The sequence below is a fragment of the Cetorhinus maximus genome, chromosome 6 (genome assembly GCF_964194155.1).
Source record: "Cetorhinus maximus chromosome 6, sCetMax3.hap1.1, whole genome shotgun sequence".
Lineage (NCBI taxonomy): Eukaryota > Metazoa > Chordata > Chondrichthyes > Lamniformes > Cetorhinidae > Cetorhinus > Cetorhinus maximus.
The window spans coordinates 124240945-124265978 of NC_135884.1; the positions used below are offsets into that span (position 1 = coordinate 124240945).

The 25034-nt window shown below is 41.2% G+C and overlaps 1 protein-coding gene across 7 annotated transcripts in view; it reads left to right on the forward strand.

The window, feature by feature from the left end:
* Positions 1-25034, forward strand: part of znf469 (zinc finger protein 469) — a 1056360-nt gene that overhangs the window by 299236 nt on the left and 732090 nt on the right. For all 7 annotated transcript variants that reach the window (XR_013576938.1, XR_013576939.1, XR_013576940.1 and 4 more), the window contains one exon: positions 18527-18669. The gene's annotated coding sequence lies outside the window, so the exon portion shown is untranslated. The remainder of the gene's footprint in view (positions 1-18526; positions 18670-25034) is intronic.

Genomic DNA, 25034 nt, shown 5'->3' on the forward strand with positions numbered 1-25034 from the left:
TTACCAGAAGAAGCTAAGCCAAACAGTGTGTTTATTTTCCCCAAAGGTTACTGATAAAATTAGTACTATCAAAGATTTATATTATGAGAAAAGCGAAGTTGCAAAGACCATATTAGAACAATGGAATTTGCATTAAAAATGGAGAAGCATGTATAAAGGAGATGAGGCTGTGTGTAAGAGGAGAGGGCCTTCTAAGATCTAATGCAAGTGTGAAAAGCCTCCAGCCTCTACACATCAAGTTGCTATCTACGGGAACTGAAGCTGAGAAAACTCATTTTGAAAGTGACTGTCCAGGGTATTGTGCTGCTTTGCCTGGGTCTGTTTAAATCTATTTGTTTGTACTGTTGCCTTAATGGAGGTGTAACTGGGAGCCGGATTAATTAGGGGTTTTAGGAGTGATTATATTGGTAATTTGTAGACCTATGTATGTGCTTGAAATCTTTTCTTTTGTTAATAAATGTTTAATTTAGTTTTGTAAAAAATCTCTCAGTCTTGGGGACTTATTACTACTGAATTCAAGGCACGCATCTCATTTTGCAATTGCAAATTGCAAAATCGTTGTGACAGCGTGATCAAGTTTCCCTTGTGGATTTGATCCGCTTGGCACACATCATCTGCCGCATCATAACAGGATGCAGACAGTGGATTTAGGCAGTTGCCCCTGGACAAGGAATCCAGACTGCTGATCACATTTATAATGCCATTTGATCGTTGTTGTTTCATTTTGGATTCATTTGGAATTGCATCCGCTCCAAGAATTTTCCAAAGAGCATTGTCTCAAACACTAGAAGGAATGGAAGGAGTAATATGCCATATGGACGACATATTGACGATTTACTAGTCTTCAATCAGAGAATAGTCATACAGAGAGCACGTCAGCTTGATATTCTTCAAAGACTTCACCAAGGTCACTTAAGGATAACAAAATGTCAAGCGAGAACCCAGCAATGAGTCAGGCATTATTTGTTTTATAAAAGAAATTATTTCTAATTCTCTTACGTGTGCTGTAAACAACCAAGAGCAAAAAGAACCACTATCACCCTCTTCTTTTCCACCAAGGTCATGGGAGCACCTGGGAGTGGACTTATTGATTTTAAGGGGAAAACATTCCTTATTGTCATTCATTACTGCTCAAGGTGGAGTGAAGTAAATAGATTGCTTAGCATCATGGTGGAAGCAGTCATTCAATCACTGAAGAGAATTTATGCTACACATGGCATTCTGTACATTGGAATGTCGGACAGTGGTGCGCAATTTGCTAATGAGCTATTCTAAAAATTTGCAAAGGAATACGGATTCGTTCAGGTAACCAGTTCACCTCATTATCCTCAGGCTATTGGAGAAAGGTGTACAAACCATCAAAGATTTGCTGAAGAAGAATGAAGGCCTTAACCTAGCTCTTCTAAGTTACTGAACCTCACCAGCACAAAATGGTTTCTCACCATCTGAGTTATTGATGGGAAGGAGATTGAGAACACAGTTTTCACCTTTGACACAGAAACTTAAACCCAATATCATCTCAAACGATCACAGGGTTAAACAGCGAGAGGAAGAACAGATAAACAAACAGGCTCATAACTTTAACCTGCAGGCACAGAGCACGTGAGTTACCATTGCTGAAGCCTGGGGAGAGTGTATGGGTACGAGACCAACAGACATAAAGCACAATAATTCAGGCTTCAACTGCAAATTTGGTGCAAGAAAAACTGATTCTATGTCAGTTCCACTTTAAACCACAGGAGCAGAGATTTTCCACAGCAGTTTATCAAAGTGCCGTGATATTTGAGCTGTAAGAGTTACCCTTAACAGGGGTTGTTGGGGAATGGACATTAGCTCAGATGATTAAAATGAACTCTCTAAATTGGCAATAGCTTTAAATTTGAAAATTTTGCATGACTGCCGGACTCATTTCAGAGTTAGTTACCTTTTTTATACCTTTACGGAATATTGTGGATGATGGAAATTTGAAATAAAAACAGAAAATGCTGGAAATACTCAGTGGGTCTGGCAGCATCTATGGAGTCAGAAACTGAGTTAACATCTCAGGCCGATGACCTGCCATCAAATATCAACCTGAAACATCAACCCCTCAATGGGACCCAGTGTAGGAAGATCAAGAATAATGACCTCTGTGTCTAAAAACAGGAGCAGACAAATGTTTAGCTCCTGGTGTCAACCGGGTCTAGGCAGCTCCCAATACAATGAATGTGACGTGTGAAGTGTTTCTCAATGACTGAACCAAACTGGTGAATTGCTTATTATATTATAACAGCTTAAATGTCTAGCTCATCAGCATGTTCAACTACTTTTTGTCTCAATGCCTTAACTTGAGTGAATAGTTTTGTGAATAAAAACCCAGTGTGAGGGGATGTCATCTCTTTGTTGGGAGCACTAATGGCAGTGGGAATTTAGCAGTGTCAGAGTATAAACACAGCATTCTCTGATTTGGCCTTGTGATAAATTGACCATTTATCTTTTTGATCTGTTGCTGGACGATTGTGCACTGAGACACCAGTTTTTCTGTAATCTTCATTGGTACCAGTATCAAGAGAAGGGCACCCTGCCCCTTACACTATTGTAATAATGTACCCGTGTGCCGGTTTTGGAAAATCTGATTCCATTCTGACCAAGCCATATAATCACCTATTTACATGAAAAACTGCGGAAGATCCCTTTATATACAAAGAATGTTAGACTTGCTATCATGTTAATTTAAATAATTAACCTGAGGCTCTGTACAGGTGATAGATATCTCACTCTAAATGATGAATGCACTATGTAAAGCAGCAAACTGTGAATCTTCAACTTGAAGGACCCAAGGCCAGATTATTCTCCTGAGGGAATTTGGTTGCCATTTTTAAAATCCTCAATAATTAACTAGAGCATGTGCAAGTGCCCTCACCAAACGTTTCCATCAACAGGCTGCAGATGGAGAGAGGTGAGGAATGTTGCTTTGCTGGATCCTTGAGATTAGTTCATTGTTTTAAAATATTTATTTAATATATTTATTTATCTTTTCAAGGCTTTTAGAAGTAAAGCAACACAGATAGCATTGCTGCATTTAATTGGTGTACCAGTTTTAAAATATTTGTTTATTGCAATGAAGAAAAATATGCTTGGTTAGTTAGATACTATTTCAGGTTTGCTGGACCTTGGGCCATAAGAACCTGACACGTGTTCATGGTCATTAAGTCTGTAATAAATGGTAATCAGTTCCAGTGTGCTGCCATCATGCCTACATGTTGACAGGGTGGAGATTTTCTTGATTTTAAATGTTATCTTGACTCAATTCTTCTGCTTGCTATCTGGAGCAAAATGTAGCAACTACCACACCGAGCAGACCTTCCCTTCTCTTTCCACTCCTCACCACAACTGTCGATGCTCCTTGAAGTCTAAAGTTAATACTGGGATTTCTTTATATATGTAAATAAATGTGTTTTGAAAATAATTTTAGCGATTACAAGAAACCGATTTGCTCCACAGAAATGTGAGGCTTTCTGATAAACATCAGAAATTATTAAAGTAGAATTATGGAGAGAATTTGATGAAAACAGACCCACTTGCAATGGGCTAGATGGAGTGGAGGGATGTAGCAGCGGGTTGGGAACCTGTTTGGCAGAGAAGCGGACTTTTTCATGCCCATTTAACTCTGCTTTCGGGTTTTCTGATCAGTCACAGATTGTGGGTGTGATGATGACTCATGCTCTGTCGAAAAAAAGGTTCCTACTTAAAGGGACACAAACAGGGGTCAGAGTGGCTGAATTCCACATTATTTCCTGAGGATTCAGCAACCACAGGAATGGGCTGACCCTTGGGTCTCCTGCCTCTATGCTGGAGGTCCTGCTGTGGAACCTGAGGGACTGAGTGAAGTGCTGCTTCCTACAGTTGGCTAGAAGAAGCCAGCCTCTCAAAACAAACAGGATGGAAGTGGCCGAGGAAGTGGCCAGCAGGAATGTGGTCCTGTGAAGCTGGTTTCAGTGACCTCATGAGAGTGGGAAAGGTGATTGGCATAATGACAGCCAACCCCCACACTTTGACTTCTCCAGCATTTTCCTACACGATTACTCTGAGCAACACACCTTGCAGCTCCACACCACCTTATATCCCAATTTGAACAGCCAACACTCACCCTCATCTTACTGACACCTCGTACATATGCCTCACTGTCATCCTCCACAATTGGTTTCATTTCCTCCTTTCCACACAACCTATTTCTCAGACATACATCCAAGCATTCTCTCATTGCAGGAGACAACAAGTGCACAAGAGGCAGAGACCCAAGGGGCCCTCAAGTGATAGCCACCTTGACTGCCACTGGCAATGCATGCTCCCTTGGTCCACTGTAAAGGCGGTCTTGTTCCATGAGACTGCAGGTATCAGCAACAACCTGCTGTGCAAACCAGAGCCTCCTGAGGCACTGGTGCTCAGACATGTTGAGGAAGCCTATCCTCAGCCTGTGGACCTAGTATTGGAGGTCTTGCCTCCTTCCAGCTGGACCTCTGTGCCCATTCCCTCTGTCCTGTGGAGTAGCATGTGGCTTAGGGAGAAACAGCTGTTGCCCCTGATGCCCTTGGTGCTGTTGGTGTTGCTGGTCCTGCTCATCTTGTTCCTCATCAGAGGTCCAAGGTAGAGCTGAATTAGCTGCTGCTTCCATGCTGCAATGAAGGCTGGCAGCAGGGAAGTGAAGGTCCAGGTGAGTAAAGTCCAAGGTAGGTGAAATGACTTCCAAAAGTTGTAAACCACCTATGAAGCAGTGGAAGCACATTCTCGGAATAAGTGCTGTGAGTAGAAACCTTTCACATAGGCCAGCTAGTTGCAATGTTGTTTCACTATTTAAAGGCTTTCAAGCCTGTCAGTTCCTTGCTGTGCTCTCACCTTGTTGACCCTAGTAAGTTCCACACAGCTCGGCGAACCCATTTACTGGCTGTTAAAACCAGAATTAAGGTTAAATATTTAAATGACTGTCCTGACCGTTTCTCATGGGATTCCCACTTGCCTCCAAATGTGGCCCAGGGATTTAGCTTCCCACCCACACCTAACCTACCTACCTTGACAGATAAAATTCTGGCCTATATTTCTGTGGCTTGCCTATAATTAAATCTGGAATAAATGGTAACAACTTCCACTGTGACGACATCAGGTTGGAAAGATGCAATTTTTCCAGACTTTTTGGATGTCAGTTTGACTCAGTTGGTTGTCAAAAGGTTGCAGTGTTCAATTCTCACTTCAGAGTTTGATCACAAAATATAGCACTGCGTTATTAGAGAGAGACAAGGCTTAGTTTGCCTGTTCATGTGGATGATAAAGAAGTGCAACTTAGCCCCCCCCCCTGCCCCCACCCCAGTGTCATGACTAATATCTCTTCCTCAATCAAGTCCGTAAACCAGTCATTCATCTTACTGCCATTTGTGGAAGCCTCTGTATGCTGCAACATTCTGTTACATTCACACTGCAAAATCATTCATTGTATGCAAAACATTTCGGGAAGATTGGGGGATGTGATTGGCAACTAGAAAAAAATGTGAGCCTTTCTTTAGCTTGTATCTGGACCTGTAGCAGAGCTGAAGTTGACAAAAGTATAATTTTCAGGAGCAAACTGTAATTTTTTTACATGTAAGAAATAAGATGCTGGATTTTTTTTATTAATAAACTCGTAATTTGGATGTAAATTTACATCCAGGTGATGGAATTGTGTGATAGGTTGTTATGTTCCATCAGTTTAAAAAGATATTTGGAAATTCATTTAAACTTAAAATTCTCAAGCTCGGTTTTCTTTAAATGTATTATGAAAATACTAACAACAATCAGTGACTCTGAGATGGAAAATGTTTAGTTACCAGAGTAGACAAAAGTTTCAGCGACATGCTCATGGTTTTCATGGCCAGAAAGTATATTGTTTACTGCACAAAAAAGCCAAAATCGCCAAAACATGTCTTGTTAATTTAACACTTACTTATAAATTTTAGGACCGTCACATTGCCCAGGAGCAACCTTAAGAGCCAAGACTACTTAAAAAAAAAATTGGTGTTGAGCCACATAGTGAGTCTTGCAGGTTATTATGAGTCAAAGAGTTGGCAACATCAAGAGGAGAGATTTTCGATGCCAAAAGCTTTCTTTAAAAAAGTGAACTCCCTGGTGGCTCAGTATGTTCACCCATGCATAGCTGAGCCATGCAAACCAAGAGGATTTCGTGTTTGATTCATGCACTGTGCTGAACTAGCTGATCTCGGGCAGGGTGAAGAAAATTAATGAGGAAGAAAAGAATGAGTCACGAGGGAAAAAAAGACTCACATTTTGTGATCTCAGGATGTCCCAAAGCATTTTACAGCCAGGGATTAACTTTTAATGTGTAATGTAATGCAATTACTGTTGTAATGTAGGGAAAACAGCAGCCAATTTGCATACAGCAAGATCCCACAAACAGCAGTGAATAACCAGAAGATCTTTTTAAATTATGTTGTTTAAGGGATGAATATTGGCTAATACAGTAGGGAGAACTTATCTGAGGTTTTGGGAAGGTCTCTGAACTGGGAAGAAGAGGATTCCAGGGCAGGAGAGGCCTACATTTTCCTTGTGGGTTGTGGAGGAGCACTCTTGCTCTTCTCGCTTGTACAAGGAATATACAAAATAGTTAAACCTATCTCTTTGGGCCTCATCAAGCCCTGACTCCTCTTCCTGCTAATTTCCCCATGAGAATACCATGCCAGCATCTAGTTCAGGCTACTGGTTAAAGTAGCATTTGGCCCAATGATGTCAGAAAGAAGGTCTCTGCTGGTTTCAGCCATTACCCTTTCCTCCTGCTCAGAAGAGTAGATTAAAATACCAGACTAGGAACAGAGCAGGACAGTGGTCACCTGACCGATTTTGACTGGCCACCTGTCTGGTTTCTACCTCCAGGTTCAACAATTTCCATTATAGATAATATTCAGAACGTTAAGCCGGACTTGTGTTACTAGGTTGTGCACTGATGGTTAGGAGGCTAAATTCCTGTTACTGATGGAGATGTGTAGAATGGTAGCTGTTTAGAGGAATCTACATATAGAGAGAGCTGTTCCTGGATCTGACTTTTAGAAAACTCTATATGGCACAGGGATTTTATTTCTCCCATCAGAAAATTGAAAAGTAAATTCTTTTATGATTGCTGTAAAACTGTCCACTCACAGAATCTATCAAAGCTTCCTGTTTGGAGTCAATCCTCAGTTTAACTGAATATAGCCATTTAAAGCTGCAACATCAGAGCAATCATTCAGCATTGTGGTGACAGTTAATTCCAACGCTGTAGTCTGCTACCAGGCTGAGCCCCCATATTAACAAGTTCTAAGCATTGTGGAATTTGAATTTCAGTCCCTAGCGAAGGCACTGGCCTATAATGGGAAACATTGCGATGTTTAAAACATTGTATAATTTTAAAGGCAATTCTGAGGGTAAGTTCAATGCTTCTGTTACTTTATTTTTAATGTATTATATTTAGAATTTTCTTCAATGCTGTTTCCTCAGGTTACTTTGAAGAAACATTTTAAAGTGATTTTATCACTTTATTCTCCTTCATGCATTTTTTTCCAAATATTTTTTTTATTGCTGGTGCTTATTCCTCATCAACCATTTTTCTACCTCTTACAGTAATATTTGAGGCAGTTAGTATCATTTAATTAATATTGATTTTTTTTTTACTTTTATGTGCATGATATTTGAAGGAATCAAGTGAGTGGTAGCTTTTCATTTGCATGTGGGATATGTTGAAACATGATGGATATGTGCCAGACGTAAGACTTTTAACATTCTACTTAAGACACCGCGTAGTTGTGTGCCTTGTCCAGAATGCACTGACTCTGTATATGCAATGTATTGCTGTTATTTGTTCAATGAATTGCATTTTGAAAGAAGATGTCTCTTGAATCTGGTGAGGAAAAATTGGTTTAGAAAAAACTTGATTTATTTATTTTAAGATAGGCAGTTCAAAGTTCACTGCAGTTTATTATTGCTTTATACGATTGGCATTGCTTTTGGAAAAATTGAACTTGCAAGAGTTTCAACAAGAATTGAATAAAACATGTTACTGATCTGTCTAGCTATGTATCACAAAGGAAGTAAGAAGATTAAAGGAATGACAAAAATGTAACAACACAAATGTTACAATAGAAGCATAAGACAGAAGGGTTAGAAGTTGGTCAAGATAAATTGGTCGAACAGACTCAGCAGAGACTGACCAGGGAGGGAAAATAGTGTGATGTTTGTAAAGGAAAAAGATCTCTGGAAAGAGAAACCCACCTATTCTTGGAAAACGTTACACATAGACAAGAAATTTTGCATTATACAGTATGCAGTTTAAACTTTTAAAAAATATTTGAATCCATTGCACATTACAAACTTTTGACTTTTTCACCAAATTCTGTTTTATGTGAAATTAATTTGCACTAATTCACAGTGGTATCTCAGGTTAGTAACATTGTATTAGGTTAAATGTATAATCTTGTACTACTTGCTGCCCTCATACAGGAAAGACTATCAAACCCAACTATCCATTAGAAGGTACGAAGCTGGCCATCACCTTCCCACTTCATTAGTAATGATAATTCCTGGGAGGAGAAAATAACCAGTGGCTAATGTCTGGAAAAACTCTGGGAATTTATTTTCCAAATCACTAATGAAAGCAACCTGCTGAAAACCACATTTCCCTTGCTGCATCACTAGACATACCTAATAATCATCCATCTTCTCTTAGAAATGTGGACCAATAAAGTGAATTGTTTTTCATATCATTCAATCACCTCTTGAATTGCTAACATTCTCAGCTTTCACATTCTCACGGATAGGTCATTCACTACATGCTTTGGGGACAAAAGTTACATTTTCACTGTATATTCATTTTTCTAAGTTTGTATCCATTTATTTTTATCCTGGGACCTGTATTATTATATATCACTGCTATACTGCGAGCCAGCCCTGTGAAGTAAGGGCTTGATCAAATAGAAACGATCATTAACAGCAGCATGATTCATTGTGTTATAATGTGATGTACATAAATACAGAAAACCAGTTTGCTTCAGCCACAAAACAGCTTTTTATCACTCCTTGACTTATGTGAACAAGATTTACATATTTTTCCCTAGATTAACCTTGCAGATGACCTGGTAAGAGTTGACAATATCCCAAGAATCGAAAATAAAGAAAAAGAGCTTGGGATCTATCAGAAATATCACCATTACCTTCACTGACTAAATCTGATCACAATTTATGGAACTCATTCCTGTTCTACTCTTGGTGGTGGCTCCACGTGTATGCTGAGAATCATTTTGATCAAAGTGGTATGTTTCATGATAAGTGCACATAATTCCTTTGCGCATATTGGACTGAGTCATTGGGGTCATTTTTATCTTTGTGTCAGTACTGCTCTGGAAACAATTGCTGGAGTAACATTAAAAAGTTATTACCCAGACTCTTCTGTTTGGCTGGAAATCTTGATTTGAAGCCTTTATAAACTAATTGTGCACTTCATCATGTAATGACAGTTGATGATGAATAAATTTATCTACTTGTTTCTCTTCTCTGCTGCCCACTTTACCTAAAGTTGATAACTCATTCTGGTATAAGGTCCTGTTGACTGTAATTGTCGTGTCTTTCCTCACAGTCACAAATACCGCACCCCAGCCACCAACTCCATTCTTCTCCCTGGCAACTGTCTGTGGCTGGACCAGAATGGATGCAACTTTGGTGTCATATATGACCCTTAAATAAGACCATAAGAGCAGAAGTAGTCCATCCGCCCCATTGAATCTGCTCAACGTTCAATGCGATCATGGCTGATCTGATAATCTTCAACTCTACCTTCTTGCCTTTTCCCCATTACCCCTGATTCCCTTGCTGATTAAAAATCTGTCCATCTCCTCCTTGAATATACCTAACGACCCAGCTTCTACAGCCCTCTGCGGTAAAGAATTCCATAGTTTAACTACCCTCTGAGAGAAGAAATTCCTCCTCAACTCTGTCTTAAATGGGCGTCCCCTTACTCTCAGATTATGCCCTCTGGTCCTAGACTTTCTCAAAAGGGTAAACAATCTCTCAGCATCTACCCTGTCAAGCCCCCTGAAAATCTTATATGTTTCAATAAGATCGCCTCTCATTTTTCTAAACTCCAATGAGTACAGGCCCAACCTACTCAACCTCTCTTCATAAAATCCGTCCATACCCGGAATCAACCTAATGAACCTTCTCTGAACTGGCTCCAATGCCGGCACATCTTTCTTTTATTAGGGGTCCAAAACTGTTCATAGTATTCTTGGTGTGGTCTAACTACTGCCTTGTATAGTTTTAGTTATACTCCATTCCCTTTTAAATAAAGGCCAACACTCCATTTGCCTTCTCTATTACCTGTTGAACTTGTATGTTAGCTTTTTGGGATTCATGCACAAGGATTCCCAAATCTCTCTGTGCTGCAGCCTTCTGCAGTCTTTCTCCATTTACGTAATATTCAGCTCCTCTATTCTTCCTGCCAAAATGCATAGCCTCATATTTTCCCACATTATATTCCATCTGCCACTTTTTTGCTCACTCACTTAACCTGTCTGCATCCCTTGTGTCATCCTCACCACTTACCTTCTCATCTATTTTTGTATCATCTGCAAACTTGGCGATAGTACATTCAATTCCCTCATCTAAATCATTAATATATATTGTAAATAATTGAGGCCCCAGCACTGATCCCCGTGGCACTCCACTAGTTACAGGTTGCCATCCTGAAAATGCCCCCCTTATCCCAGCTCTCTATCTTCTATTAGTTAGCCAATCCTCCATCCATGCTAATATGCTACCCCCAAAACCATGGGCTCTTATCTTATTAAGCAGCCTTATGTGCGGTACCTTATCGAACACCTTTTGGATATCCATTTTGGATATTTTGGATATCCCTTTTATCTATCCCGCTAGTTACCTCCTCAAAGAATTCTAATAAATTTGTCAGGCATGATTTCCCCTTCTTGACGCCATGCTGATTCTGCTTGATTAGATTATGTATTTCTAAATTCTCTGCTGTTACATCCTTTATAATAGACTCTAACATTTTCACAATGACAGATGTTAAGCTAACTGGCGTATAGTTACCTGTTTTTTGTCTTCCTTTTTGAATAAGGGTGTTACATTGACAGTTTTCCAAATCTCTGGGACTTTTCCAGAATCTAAGGATTCTTGGAATATTACTACCAATGCATCCACCATCTCTCTACTTCCTTTAATATCCTAGGATGGAACCCATCAGGTCCAGGGGACTTATCGGCCTTTAGCGTCATTTAGTTTCCCTAGTACTTTTTCTCTAGTTAGTTATTGTATTTATTTCTTCCCCCTCTTTTGCCCCTTGATTATTCAGTATTGGAATGCTATTAGTGTCTTCTATCGTGAAGACTGAAGGAAGGTATTTATTCAACTCCTCTGCCATTTCCTGGTTCCCCATTAGTTTTTCCCCAGCCGCATTCTGTAAGGGGCCTATGTTCACTTTGGTCTCTCTCTTCCTTCTTGTATATTTAAAGAAGCTCTTATTGTCCATTTTTATATTACTTGCTAGTATACCCTCAGTTTATTTTCTCCCTCTTTATTTTTTTTGTCACTTTTTGTTGGTTTTTAAAACTTTCCCAATCCTCTGGCTCACCACTAACCTTTGCCACATCGTATGTCTTTTCTTTCAATTTGATACTATCCTGAACTTCCTTGGATAACCATGGTTGGTTTATCCCCTTCCTTGAATCCTTCTTCCTCACTGGGATGTATCTTTGTTGTGAGTCATGAACTATTTTCTTAAACGTCTTCCATTGTTCATCAACCGTTTTTTCTGCTAAAATCCTATCCCAATGCATTCCAGCCAACTCTGCCCTCATTCCTTTGTAATTATCCTTATTTAAGTTTAGCACAGTTGTTTCCGACCCAAGTTTCTCACTCTCAAACTGAATACTAAATTCTACCATGTAGAATGTAGAATAGGTCACTGTTTCCTAGGGGATCTTTTACTCTGAGATAATTTATCAAACCTGCCTCATTACACATTACCAGATCCAAAATAACCTGATCCCTGGTTGGATCCATAACATTTTGTTCTTGGAAACGGTCCTGAATACACTCCACGAATCCTTGCTCGTGGCTACCTCTGCCAGTTTGATTTTCCCAATCTACACGAAGATTAAAGTCACCCATGATTAATGTACTGCCTTTTTTACATGGCCTCATTATCTCCTGATTTATTCTCTGTCCAACAATATAGTTACTGTTTGGGGGCCTATAGATTACTCCCACCAGTGTCGTCTTCCCCTTATTATTTCTTACTCCACCCATATGGATTCTACATCTTCCGATCCAACATCCTTTCTTGTTTTCGTACTTATTCCATCTCATACTAACAAAGTTGCTGCACCACCCTTTCCTTCCTGCCTGTCCTTCTGCAAACTCATACTCCTGAATATTTAGTTCCCAGCTTTGATCTCCTTGTAACCACATCTCCGTAATGGCTATGAGATCATACCCATTAACCTCTATTTGTGCTGTTAATTCGTTTATTTTGCTTCAAATACTATGTGCATTTAAATAAAAAGCCATTAATTTTGCCTTTTTACCATTTTTTACCCCTTTGACCCTATTTGCTGCTGTTTTTTAATGTTTGTACACTCTGTCCCTTCCTGTCACACTCTGGGTATCATTACCTAAATAGCTGCCCTGAAAGGCTGCCATATCCTTTTGCTTTATAAGCCTATGTATCCCCTTTCCAGAACCCTCCCCCCCCTCTATTTAGTTTAAAACCCTCTCTTTGTATATATAAGCTCAAGAAATGAGCTTCCAACCACATATGCACATGATCCCAAGACTGCTTATTTCCATCTCCGTAGTATCACCTAATTCTGCCCCTGCCTCAGTTTATCTGTTGTTGAAATCCTCATTTATGCCTTTGTCACCTCTAGACACGACTATTCCAGTGTATACCTGGCAGGCCTCCCATCTTTCACCCTATATAAACTTGAGCTCATTCAAAACTCTGCTTCCTATATCCTACCTTACGCGTAGTCCTGTTCACCATTGTATTCACTGACCTTCATTGGCTGACAACATCTCAATTTTAAAGTTCTCAGCCTTGTTTTCAAGCTCTTCCATGATCTCACCTCTTCCTATCTCTGTAGCCTCCTCTAGCCCTTCACCCCTTCAACCCTCCAAGATCTCCACATTCCTCCAATTCTAACCTCTTGAGCATCTCTGATTTTAATTGCTCCACCATTGCTGTTCGTGCCTTCAACATAGGCCCTAAGCTCTGGAATTCCCTCCTTAAATCTGCTCTCCTTTCTACCCTTCTCTTCTCCTTTAAGATGCTCATTAAAACCTATCTCTTTTCATCTGTCTTATTTTCTCTTCCTGTGACTCTCTGTCAAATTCTGTTTGATGACGCTCCTGTAAAGGAAATTTGGGACATTATTACTACATTACTGGTGCTATGGAAATGAAAGTTGGTGACTTTCATTTAAAGAACCATAGAATTGACAGTCCAGAAGGAGGCTAATCTGGCCATTGTACCCATGACATTTCTAGCTCTTCAACTAGACTTCAACTTCAACAACATTTCTCTGCCCTTTCTTAGATATTCTTTTATATTTTTTGATACCCTTATGTAATTCCAATTTAAATGATGTTCTAGGATCTGCCTCAACCGCCACTTGTAGCAAAGTACTCCATGTTCTCAGCTTTCTGCATGAAAAACTATCTTGCAATTTCATTCATCTATTGATAATCCTGAGTTTATGTTCCTTGTTATTCATGTAGCAACGAACAGAAACAATGTTTTGCTATTATCCTTCAAAACAATCTTCTAACCTTGCATGTCTCTGGTAGATATCTTGCCTGTTTCAATGGTGGGGGTGGGTGGGAGAGGTGGGGTGAAGAGCGGGGAAGTGCTAAGAACCCATCTCTGTTTTGAAGGCAGTCATTTATTTTATCGCAACTACTTCCATTCAAGTCCCTCTGTAGTAATTATAGTTTCATTTAGTGTGTGATGTACCTTTTAAGAATAATACTTGTTAGGTAAGATCACATGATCTGTAGTAACCAGTAGGAGAGTAGCGCATGCTGCCTCTGCAGTCAGTGTAGAGAGTTGGAGTTGAAAACACGCATGTAGTTGCTGCTGAGTATATTGTACATAAACTTAATGTTTCCACCAAACAAGTGTCTGCAGATCAACTCTATCATTAATAGTACAACCTGGCCCCCTACAACTCCTTTATTTGTCATTAAATTTTAAAGCTAGGAATGCTTAATTACTAGTTCCATTCCAGTTGAAAACAAGTTTCCATCAAGCCTGTGTTTCATCTTTCTAATCAAGTAAGTATCTCTAGTTTATTGATTTTATTTTTAATAGTGGGTGTGGGGGTTATGTTTCGCATAGCCCTGACCCATTTTCCCTATTGTCCTCTGCAGCATTTTTTCCTTTTTTATTTAACACCCTTTCCTTCTCTATCCTACTATTTTGTCTGCAATAAGGTATCTGTCTTCATACTCCACTTTGAGCTGAATGTCTTAAGCTGCTTGTCCTCATCTGTGAAGCTTCCGCTGACACTATTACTTGTCTAATTCCCTGCAAATTTGAAGTCTGCTTTTTGACACCAACTTTCAAACTGACATATGACATATTTTGTAATGCTTTATTACATAAAGCACCTCAAAGTGCTTCATGTGATTATTTGAAATGTTTTACACTGTAATTTCACCATAGTTATATGTGACATTTTATGTACTATTTGGCATACTCACGTGGACAAAAATGATTTTAAACCATCTCGATTTGGTTTTCTGGGACTTCCTACCTCCTAATATGTCTCCTGGATATATCATAATTTGAAGTGATCGCATATACATAATCCAGTGGTCAGCTGTAGATGCTCTAAATGACTGACTGGCTAGGTTCTTAGCAAGGGTTTGGATTTTGCTACTCTTAATAAGTGCTAACTGTTGGCTCTGTTGTTGTTGAAAATTTCTATTTGACTTGAATTTTTTCTTGAATGCTAGCCATGTGGCCTGGAGTAAGAGAGTTTGGAGTTTACTGGCATAGCAAAGCCTTGTTTCAATTGTATAGAACCTTGTTTAGACTGCACCTGGAGTACTTTGTGCAGTTTTGGTCCCCTTACCTTAGGAAGGGTATTATTGCCATAGAGGGAGTGCAACAAAGGTTCATCAGACTTGTTCCCAGGATGGCGGGGCTGCCCTATGAAGAGAGATTAGGGAAGCTGGGTCTGCATTCTCTAGGGTTTTGAAGAGCGAGAGGTGATCACATTGAAGCCGACAAAATACTTCTAAGGGATAGACAGGGTAGATGCAGGTAAGGTGTTACCCCGGCTAGGGAGTCTAAAACCAGCTCTCACAATTTCAAAATAAAGGGAAAGTCACTTAGGACCGAGATACGGAGAAAATATTTACTCAAGAGGATTGTGAATCTTTAGAATTCTCTACAGCAGAGGGCTCTGGAAGCTCAGTCATTGAGTATGTTTAAAGCAGAGATTGACAGGTTTCTAAATAGCAATGACATAAAGGGATGTGGGGATAGTGTGGGAAAAAGGCATTGAAGTGAATTATCAGCCATGATCGTATTGAACGGCAGAGCAGGCTCGATGGGCTGAATGGCCTACCACTGTCCCTAAGTTCTAGAATACAGTGGATGACTTTGTACAAATAGAAGTTATATCTATTTAGGTTCAACATGGGAACATGGATCATTTATTTGCAAAAGTATATCAATGTAAAAGCAGACGTGTAATATAAATGTAACTACTTACCAGTTTTTATTTTAATCACACAGTGAAGCCTGCGTTTTGATGTATTTTTCATCATTGCATATAATTCTGCCTTGATCTGCTTCATTTTAAAAGATATTCAAAATCTCTTTATAAAACACGCATCACAGAATTGATAATAGTTCCTGAAAAGCTAGCTTGAGCCTAGAAATGATAATTATTTAACTACATTACTTCCTTTCGTCAATTTAAAAAAAAATTTTGCTTGTTGCTTTCCCCCCATTTTACAAGCTTACAACCCTCTTCCAAACCAGAGAGTGGGACAGTACAGATGGGTAACTTCTTCATGGGCAAAATTTTTACCTTGGCGGCCAGACATGTGCGCAACCCTCTCGAGCGTAAAATGATGCGCGTTGACGTCAGGCGTGCATCCTGATGTCACCGTACAATCGCGTGATATTTCAGTCGACAGAGCGCATGCCAACAATCAAAAAGCCTATTAAGGGCATTTTAAAGTCTCAATTAACTTACATTTTTTGCTGCCTGTCCAACTTTATGGTTGGCGAGAAGGCAAAAAGGCCAAGCCACCTTTGCACTTTCTAGGAAATCTCATCCATGGGCGGGATGAGGTTTCCAAAACCAAATAAAAATGAAATTAAAATTTTAAAATTTAATTAATAAGATGTCCCTGCTCATATGACAGAATCACATGAGGGGACATGTTTTATTACATTTTTAAATTCTTTATTATTTTTCTTGAAAACTCTTCATCTCTCTGATGCAGCTCTGTGCCTCAGGGAGATTCTCAAGTGTGCCTAGTTCGCGCCCATCCCGCTCGCCCTCCTCCTCCCGCCCGCACAGGCAGTGCTGAGCACTGCTGCTTGCGTTTCACGGTGGGCGGGCCTTAATTGGCCCACCAGCGTAAAACCGCCTTCCAGCCTTGATCGCGGGCGGCGGTCGGCTTCCTGACCTCCCCTGCTGAGCCCGCCTGACAAGGGCTTAATTCTGCCCCATGTCTCTACTCAATAATAATCTGTGGCTATCCAGTAAGAAGTGCAGTCGAAGCAGGTTATCCTGACCTTTGTCTTTTTCAAATGAATGTCTTCGTCCTCCTTCTGTTTGGAATATCATGTGTGTCATTGCAGGGAAGTAACAAAATTCTTAAAATGGAGGTGATTAAGGTGGACTGACCCAGAATCTGAAACTTAAATTTACCAAATCACCAATCTCTCTTATTTGAATTATCATTCTGTGCCTGAACTGGAGTCTAATCTAAATTGTTGATGAAATTAAATTCAAAATAAGTATCCTATTAATTTTTCATTTTCTCTGTTGTCTTAAAATTGCAGTAGGTTGAGGAATGTTTTATATTGTTTTATGGGATTATCTATCCTGTACAGTAAAAATAAGTTTACAATTTCTGAGTGACTGTTTTCAGAAATAGTAGTGGTCTGTTCTTGTATGATGTTCTGCCTGAAAAATAGAATCTCCGTGGAAATATAAACAAAATCTCCTCTTGTTTCAGATGGTTACCTTGGAAAAGACTGGAGTTTTGTCTTTAAGTATAAGAGAGGAGGGAATAAGGGGAGAAAATCACACGGAAAAGTGAAAAAAATTATTATTCGTAAAATCACTATTGCAAGCAACAAGGTTTTAAAACATGCTGCTCTTGTAGTTTGGAAAAGTAACTGTACAAATTAAGTAGCTTTGATAAATTACCCCTTTTACCCAGTTCAGATGAGCCATTTGGGACCAATAAACGTTTCCTGCTCAGTGAGACCTAAGTTCATTTTTGCCTCATAATAGAATCAAGAATAGAGATGACAGCAATGTTGCCCAGATTTCACTGGAGTGGCATGTCACAACCTACCCTGTTAATTAGATTTTCCCTTAAGCCCTTGGTGGATTTGCTCACTATATGAGAGCAGTAAGACATCCAGACCTTTGGTGAACACAGATCAGATGGTCTATCTCCTTAAGGAATGAGATTTAAAAGATGGGAAAGAAACAGAGGAATGATGGAGATGTGAGTAGGGTAAATTAGAGTCAAATCAGATACAAAAAGAAGAATAAAGTGAGGGAAGGAAAATTTGGATTAAGGGGGAAAGAAAAAAGGAACGAAAAGAAGGGGAAAAAAAACCAAAACCTTACATTTAAACTTCTCTAACTATAATTTACAACGCATAGGAATGAGACTTCATAATTTCAGTTGTCTCTTTTTGAGCTGGAGAGGTTAAGTGGTATTGCAGAAATATAAACCTCATCTTTAAAAAGGTACTTATGTGGTTATGTGCTAGCCCTACATTTCTGTGAAGAGTTTCATTGGCAATGTGCAAATGCAACAATTTCTTGAAATTCATAGGGAGGTCGAGGGTAAGCTACTACTTACGAGAGATCAATAGAGGAACAATACAAATCGACTAGCATCTGGAGCGATTCATAAGGCATGGGATATCTCTTCCTCACCACAAGCTGCTGGGCATTTTGCACATTACTAACAGTATGTGCCATAACTCACCATTATTTTGACAGCAAAACCTGGGCTGTAGTGTTACTGGTCTAAAGATTAGGTTAAGGCTTTATTGTTGTGCTGACTGTGTTATTGCTACATGCACTAACTCAGATGAGAGGAGAAACGTTCTCTGCGCTATTATAAGTTTCACAACCAAAATAAAAAGATAAAGACACATTTTCTTTGTTTTACTTTCCTCAAATGATTTTTGCTAGTAGTGTCCATTTTATTACTGCAGGGGTGTCATTCAACTTTTTTGACTTTGCAGAATTGTGAATTCCATGGACCCTTGTATCTTCAGAAATAAATCAAAAACATTCCAATCAAACCAAAGATCTATTGTTTAGCTGAAGCCCAGATCAAAGTGGGACTGTGGATCCTGATATTGGCTAAAGAAGACAACGACAACAGGTGAGTGGATGGATTTGCATGTATCGTGGGATTTACTAGAACACTGTTCCAATGTGAGCTTTAATGCTCAGCAGCATCACTGTATTCCAGATTAGCGCTTAGCACCATTGAGAACGATGAAAGAAATGAATCTCAACAATAAAATACCCAAAGTGTTTCATAGAATGAATTACTTTTGGACTGCAGTGACCATTGTTATGTCGGCAAGCTCAACAGCGATTCTGCATTATAAAAGTCCCACAAATTGGGTTAATACCAGGGAATACACACTTGAATACTATTAACTGAGAGGGGCATAGTGGCCAGAAAATGGAAACGTCCTTGGCTCCTCTAAGTAATTCAATGGTACCTTTAACACACACTTGATGAGATTGTGGGACCTCAGTTTAATGTCACGTCCAAAAGAATTTTCTGGTGGCGCCACATGTTAGTCTTGTGAGCAGTGGCAGGAGCCACTCCTATTTTAAATCAGTGCACTCTGTGATCTTACTTGTGACCTTATATGGACAATATCTAGCAACATAGCAGTGTCCAAGGCTGGACAGAGCACCCATGCTACTTACTGTTTTCTGCTTACTGGAGATGCTACTGGGCCTCTTGCATCCTTCCAGTTTTTGGATGGTGGAGGAATATACATCCCGTGAAATCATGAAACTTCGGCTATCATCTATGAATTGGGTTTCTTTAATAGTAAAAAAATTAAAGAGCAGCAAAAGATCAATACTGCAGAGCCTATTGACAATTTAAGTTACAACTCTGGATCTTGTATTGAATTAGTCTGCCAAATAACTCAGAGGGGGGAATCGTCCCAGATTTGCACTAATTGCAGCAGCAGGCGGGGAAAAAAAATAATTTTACCCGCTGACTGCAATGGTGGGTTTTTACACTGTATTGTCCCATTCCCAGTGCGTCCTGTCCCATTAATAATGCAATCCCGGAAAATACACCAGATCGCTGGCAGGGTGGCCTCTGATTCGCCCACCCCATCATCACTGCAGGCCTTCAGTAATCCAGGCACCATATTTAAAGGGCGCTCCTGCACAGAGCTAGCATTCTCTAAGGCATTGGAAGCTGCTGGAGAGTCACGGCTCTCAAAGGAAGGAAACATGCTGACCCCAAAGTTAGCGACGCCTCCCTTGGCCACCTACTGGACACAGTGGAGACCCGCTATGAATTCCTCTACCCCCGCTCTGGGCGAAGACCAGCAAGCAAGGTCACCAGTCCAGCATGGGAGGTGGTGGCAGCGGTGGTTAGTGCCAACGCCCTGCAAAAGAGGGCAGCCACCCAGTGCAGAAATAGGATGAATGATCTCTGTTCCACCAGGGTAAGTCATCCTTCCCATCACTCGCAACTCACAAACCCATCACACATCCACAGGGATATCACTCACTGCCAGTTCCAGGGACATCGCCATTCACTCTCTCACACACACCTTCATCTGCCCTGCGGATGATGTCCTCATCGCGTCTGTGGCACCACTCACCACCCACACATCCTTCTCATCTGGCCTGGCAGGCGTCCTACTTACACTCTCTCTATCTGTATTCATGCAGGTCAAGCTAGCACACAACAAAAGGGAAAGGTTGCATGACATGAGCCTTATCACTGAGGGTATGTGCACTGCCATCACCCACACAGGAATCAAACTTTCACAGATGCAAGGTTAGAATGTCGAGACTGAAGTCATTGCATCTCATCATCATCCTCCATGAACCTTGCGGCTATGAGTGCCTCCATAGTGCGTGTGCCTCATCTGGCCATTATGATGGTCTCATCACTGGCATCTTCAACTTTGAGGACCTCATCGTTGTCATTCCCTTCAACGTCCTCCTTGTCGGAGGAGACGTGCAGTTCCTCCATCTCCTCCTCAGCCAGGTCCTCACCCCATTGAAGTGCCAGGTTGTGGAGCGCGCAGTAAGTGACGATGATGCATAACACCCTCTAGGGACTGCATTGCAGTGCTCCACCGGACCTGTCGAAGCACTGGAACCTAATTTTCAAAATGCCTTATCATTTGCTCCACCAAGTCTGGGTCGCAGCATGAGCCTTGTTATATTGTCACTCGGCTGCAGCCTGAGGCTGCTGCACCAGCGTCATCAGCCATGTCCTGTGTAGGTAGTCTTTGTCCCCCAGGAGCCAACCCTGCAGCCTCTTTGGACCCTGGAATGGGATTGAAAACTGCTAAGGATGTAGGAATCATGGACACTCCCTGAGAATCATGCGCAGACCTGTAGGATGTGTTTGTGGTGGTCGCAGACCAGTTGAACATTCAGTGAGTGAAAGCTCTTGCGGTCTACGTAGTTGATTGCTTGTTGCCATGGAGACCTAAGCACCAGTTTTTGGATGGTGGAGGAATACACACCCCATGTGCAGCTGATGGTACCCTGCACCTGTGGAAAACCTGAGATCTACGCAAATCCCAGCGTTCTTGCTTCCTGGCTTTCCTGATTCCGGGTGAAATGCACAATATTCTCTCCCTTCACAATGATGGTGTCCATGACCTCCTGGATACACTTTGCCTGTAGGCTTGCGAGATCCCGCACAGGTCACCTGTGGAGCCCTGGAATGAGCCACTAGCGTAAAAATTGAGCATCGTGGTCACTTTGATGGCCACTGGCAGTGGATGCCCTCCATGTCCCTGTGGTGCCAAATCCTGCAGCAGGTGGCATATGTTCCCTAGACATGTGCAGTCTTTGGTGACAGTGGTTCTCGGTCATCTGCAGGAATGATAAGTGTTGCCGAAAGACCCTGAATCTAGTGAGGTGCCTACAAGTGACAGCCCGCTGTGGGATTTCAGCTGCATGCACAGCAGGCCTGCCCCCCTTAATCTTGAGGGAGGTGCTCCCCTCGAAGTTCAGGTCACCAGGTGCACACCTTTTAAAGGCAGTCGTGAAGCATGCCATTCGGAAGTCACGCTGACGTGGGCTGTAAATTTCATGTGGGGGATGATTCCGGCGAGCAGCGCTTATAATGAGATGCTAGAATATTGAAATTAGATTCCCGACGTGCAGCAATGGGAAACGTGGCCCCCGATTGACGGGTGGAGCGGACGATTGCAAACTGGTTTTACAATGGTGTGTGAACGATTTTTGGCTTACTCGTCACATTGTCCCCTCTCACCCGCCATGACGCCCGGTGCCAACAGGGCCGGAAAATTCTGGACAGAATTTGGACTATAGTATATAATATGAGTATATCGGTTAAATTGAACCCCTCATGAAGCCTTTGCAGTGCCATGTCTGCACAGGGTGGCAGAACACCAAGAACTGCTGAACCGACAGAAAGTTGCTGAATACACTTCTAAGCCCTGAAAAGGAGCTGTCCCAATTGCTTCCCACAGAGGCAAGGGATATCAAAAATCAGCTTTTGCAATTAAACCAATGGCCAATCACCGATAGAACTTAAAACATAGATTGCCTTTTACAACAGCCTCAGCCCTTGGTCTCAACCTGGGATCAGATGTAGCTGTTCCTAGCATCTGGGTGGACTGTAAATCTTTCTGTGTTTGTTGAGCAATAGCTTCCAATATCCATGCAACTATCTATCTGACACAGGGATGCTCCCATTGCCCATTTTGGGTGTGCTCCAATTTCTAGACCATCAACACTAATGGTTTTTATTAAAAGCTATTAGTTCGAAGACTACCTGGAATTCTTGCATTCCCAAATCACACATACAGGATGTGAATTATTGACAGTTCAACAAGTGGACAGTGGTAATACAGTTTTGAGGTGATTGGTGTCATCTCCCTTAAGCTATCTCTTGGAGGCGCAGTCAACATCATGTGCACCTATGCACCAACTGTGTATGCCAGCATCTTGGACAAAGAACATTCCTATATTACCCTAGGTGATGTTCTGAGGAACATTCAAAATGGTGAGAGGCTATTCATTCTAGGTGACCCCAATACATGTGTTGGGGCAGACAGTGATTCATGGCCAAAGTGTCTCTATCATCATGGGGTGGGAAAGATCAACAATAACAAACAATGTCTTCTTGAGCTTTGTGCCCCGAATGAACTTTGCATCACCAACATCTTCCTTCACAGCAAACATTGCCACAAGGTATCATGGCATCACCCAAGGTCTGGACATTGGCACCAACTAGACTTGGTCATCATGAGAAGGTGCAATCTCCCCAATGTTCTCCACACTCGCACCTACCACAGCATAGATTGCAGTACTGACCACTCTCTTGTCAGCAGCGGGGTGAAGATTCACCCCTACAAGTTTCACAGTTCCAAAGATGATGACTTGCCACGCATCAACATCTTTTGCACATGTAAGATGCCAATACCAGCACTTCACACTGTCACTAGAATGAGTGCTACCCACCAAAGGTTTACCAGGAAGCACCAATGCTGGTATTGATGAAACTTAGAAGTCACTAAGTTCAATCATCTGTGAAGCAGCAGAAACATCATTTGGTAAAGGCGGAACCTGCACCAAAGACTGGTTTGAGACCTACTCAGCTGAAGTCACATCTGTCATTAATGCCTACATGATGCACAACATAAACTGAACAACTAAAACACTGTATGACCTGAAAGTAGCCAAGACAGCTATGCAGAAGATAGGGAGGTACAGTGCAAATAAACACTGGATTAATTATGTCAAGAAATCCAAACTGTCTGTGATAATGGAAATCTACCATGAAGGGATCAAGAGGGTACTTTGTCCTGCCATCACCAAAGTTGCCCCCTCTGAAGTCGGCATTTGGTGAAGTACTCATCAATAGAAGTAAACAGTTGTCCTGCTGGGCTGAACACTACTGAACATTGTACTCCTGTGATACAGACATCTCTCAGTCCACACTTGATGCTCTCCTGCACCTTCCTGTGCTGGATAAGTTAGATGAAGAACCCTCATCACTTGAGCTTGAGAAAGCCATAGATTGCTTAACAAAGAAAGGCACTCAACAAGGATGGAATCCCAGCCAAACTGCTCAAGCACAGAAAGTCCCATCTATTGCCATACATTTATGATCACCTTCTCTGCTGGAATGTTGGCTCTGTTTCACAGGAGATGCACGGTGCAAAAATCATCACGCTATACAGAAACAAAAACTGCAACAACTGCAGGGGTATCACACTGCTTAGCATCATGGGGAAGGTCTTTGCTAGGGTCACACTTAAAAAGCTCGATCTACTTGCAGACCAAGCACACCCAGAAGCACAGTGCGGTTTCTGTGCCGGCAGATCTACTGTGGCCATGATCTTCTCCTTGCGCTAGCTACAAGGAAAGTGTACGAAACAGGGTATACCTCATTACCTTACTGTAATAGATCTCACTAAGGTATTTGACATTGTCAGCAGAGTAGCACTGCACAAACCTTTGAGGAAATTTGGCTGCCCACCAAAACTCCTGAATCTCATCCGCTCCTTTCATGACAACAGGCACTACACTGTACAGTTTGATGGCTCCACTTCCAACAGTTTCAGAGTGAAGAATGGAGTGAAACAGGGCCGTGTCCTCGTTCCCGCTCTGTTGGTATCATCTTCCCCAAGCTCCTGACCGTTGCCTTCTCTCCAGATATGAAAGGAGTCTACTAGGTCAAACAGCAAGCTCTACAATCTATCAAGGCTGAAAGCCAAGTCAAAAGCACATTGCATCCTGATCAGAAAATTTCTCTTTACTGATGATGCTGCATTAGTCACGCACATGGAAACTCAGCAACAAAGGATGGAAGATGGTCACATACTCAAGGACATTCTGTATGATGAGGTCGCCAGAGCCAGATGACCAGTTGGCCCTCTCCAGCAGAGAAGGTGGTCATAAACGTAGGACGTCCAAAGCTAAGCTTCAAGGATGCTTGCAAGCATGACATGAAGGCCCTAAACATTGCCTATCACACCTGGGAGTCACTAGAGGAAAATGGCAACAGCTCCTGTGAACTGGCGTGCACCCCACTATGATGACCTGTGACTACAGCTGCTTGTTAACAGATGTCAATGCTGAAAATAACAATCCACAATGACATTTGGTAACTTTATATGTGGCACTTGTGGCAGAATCTGCATCTCAAAGATTGGCCTCTTCAGCCATCAGCAGAGGTGCATCATGTGAAGAGCCCCAATCTGAAAAGGATTGTTTGCTGCATGTCCATCATCTTCCATAGATAGAAGGAGCTGATGATGGGCTATCTCCCCTAAATAGGTATTTTAAAACAATACTTATGATTTTAAAAATGTTGTGAAACTCCTTATTCATTACCATATTGCCATTGCAGAAAACATTCTTAACTAGCTTACAGCAACAGAAATAATGTCCTAATAACTTATCAAATTCTTGTGTTTTCTTTATTTGCTAAGTTTGCAGACCTTTCAGGTTTCATTGTTACAGCCTGCAAATCTAAGGCTTTCATCA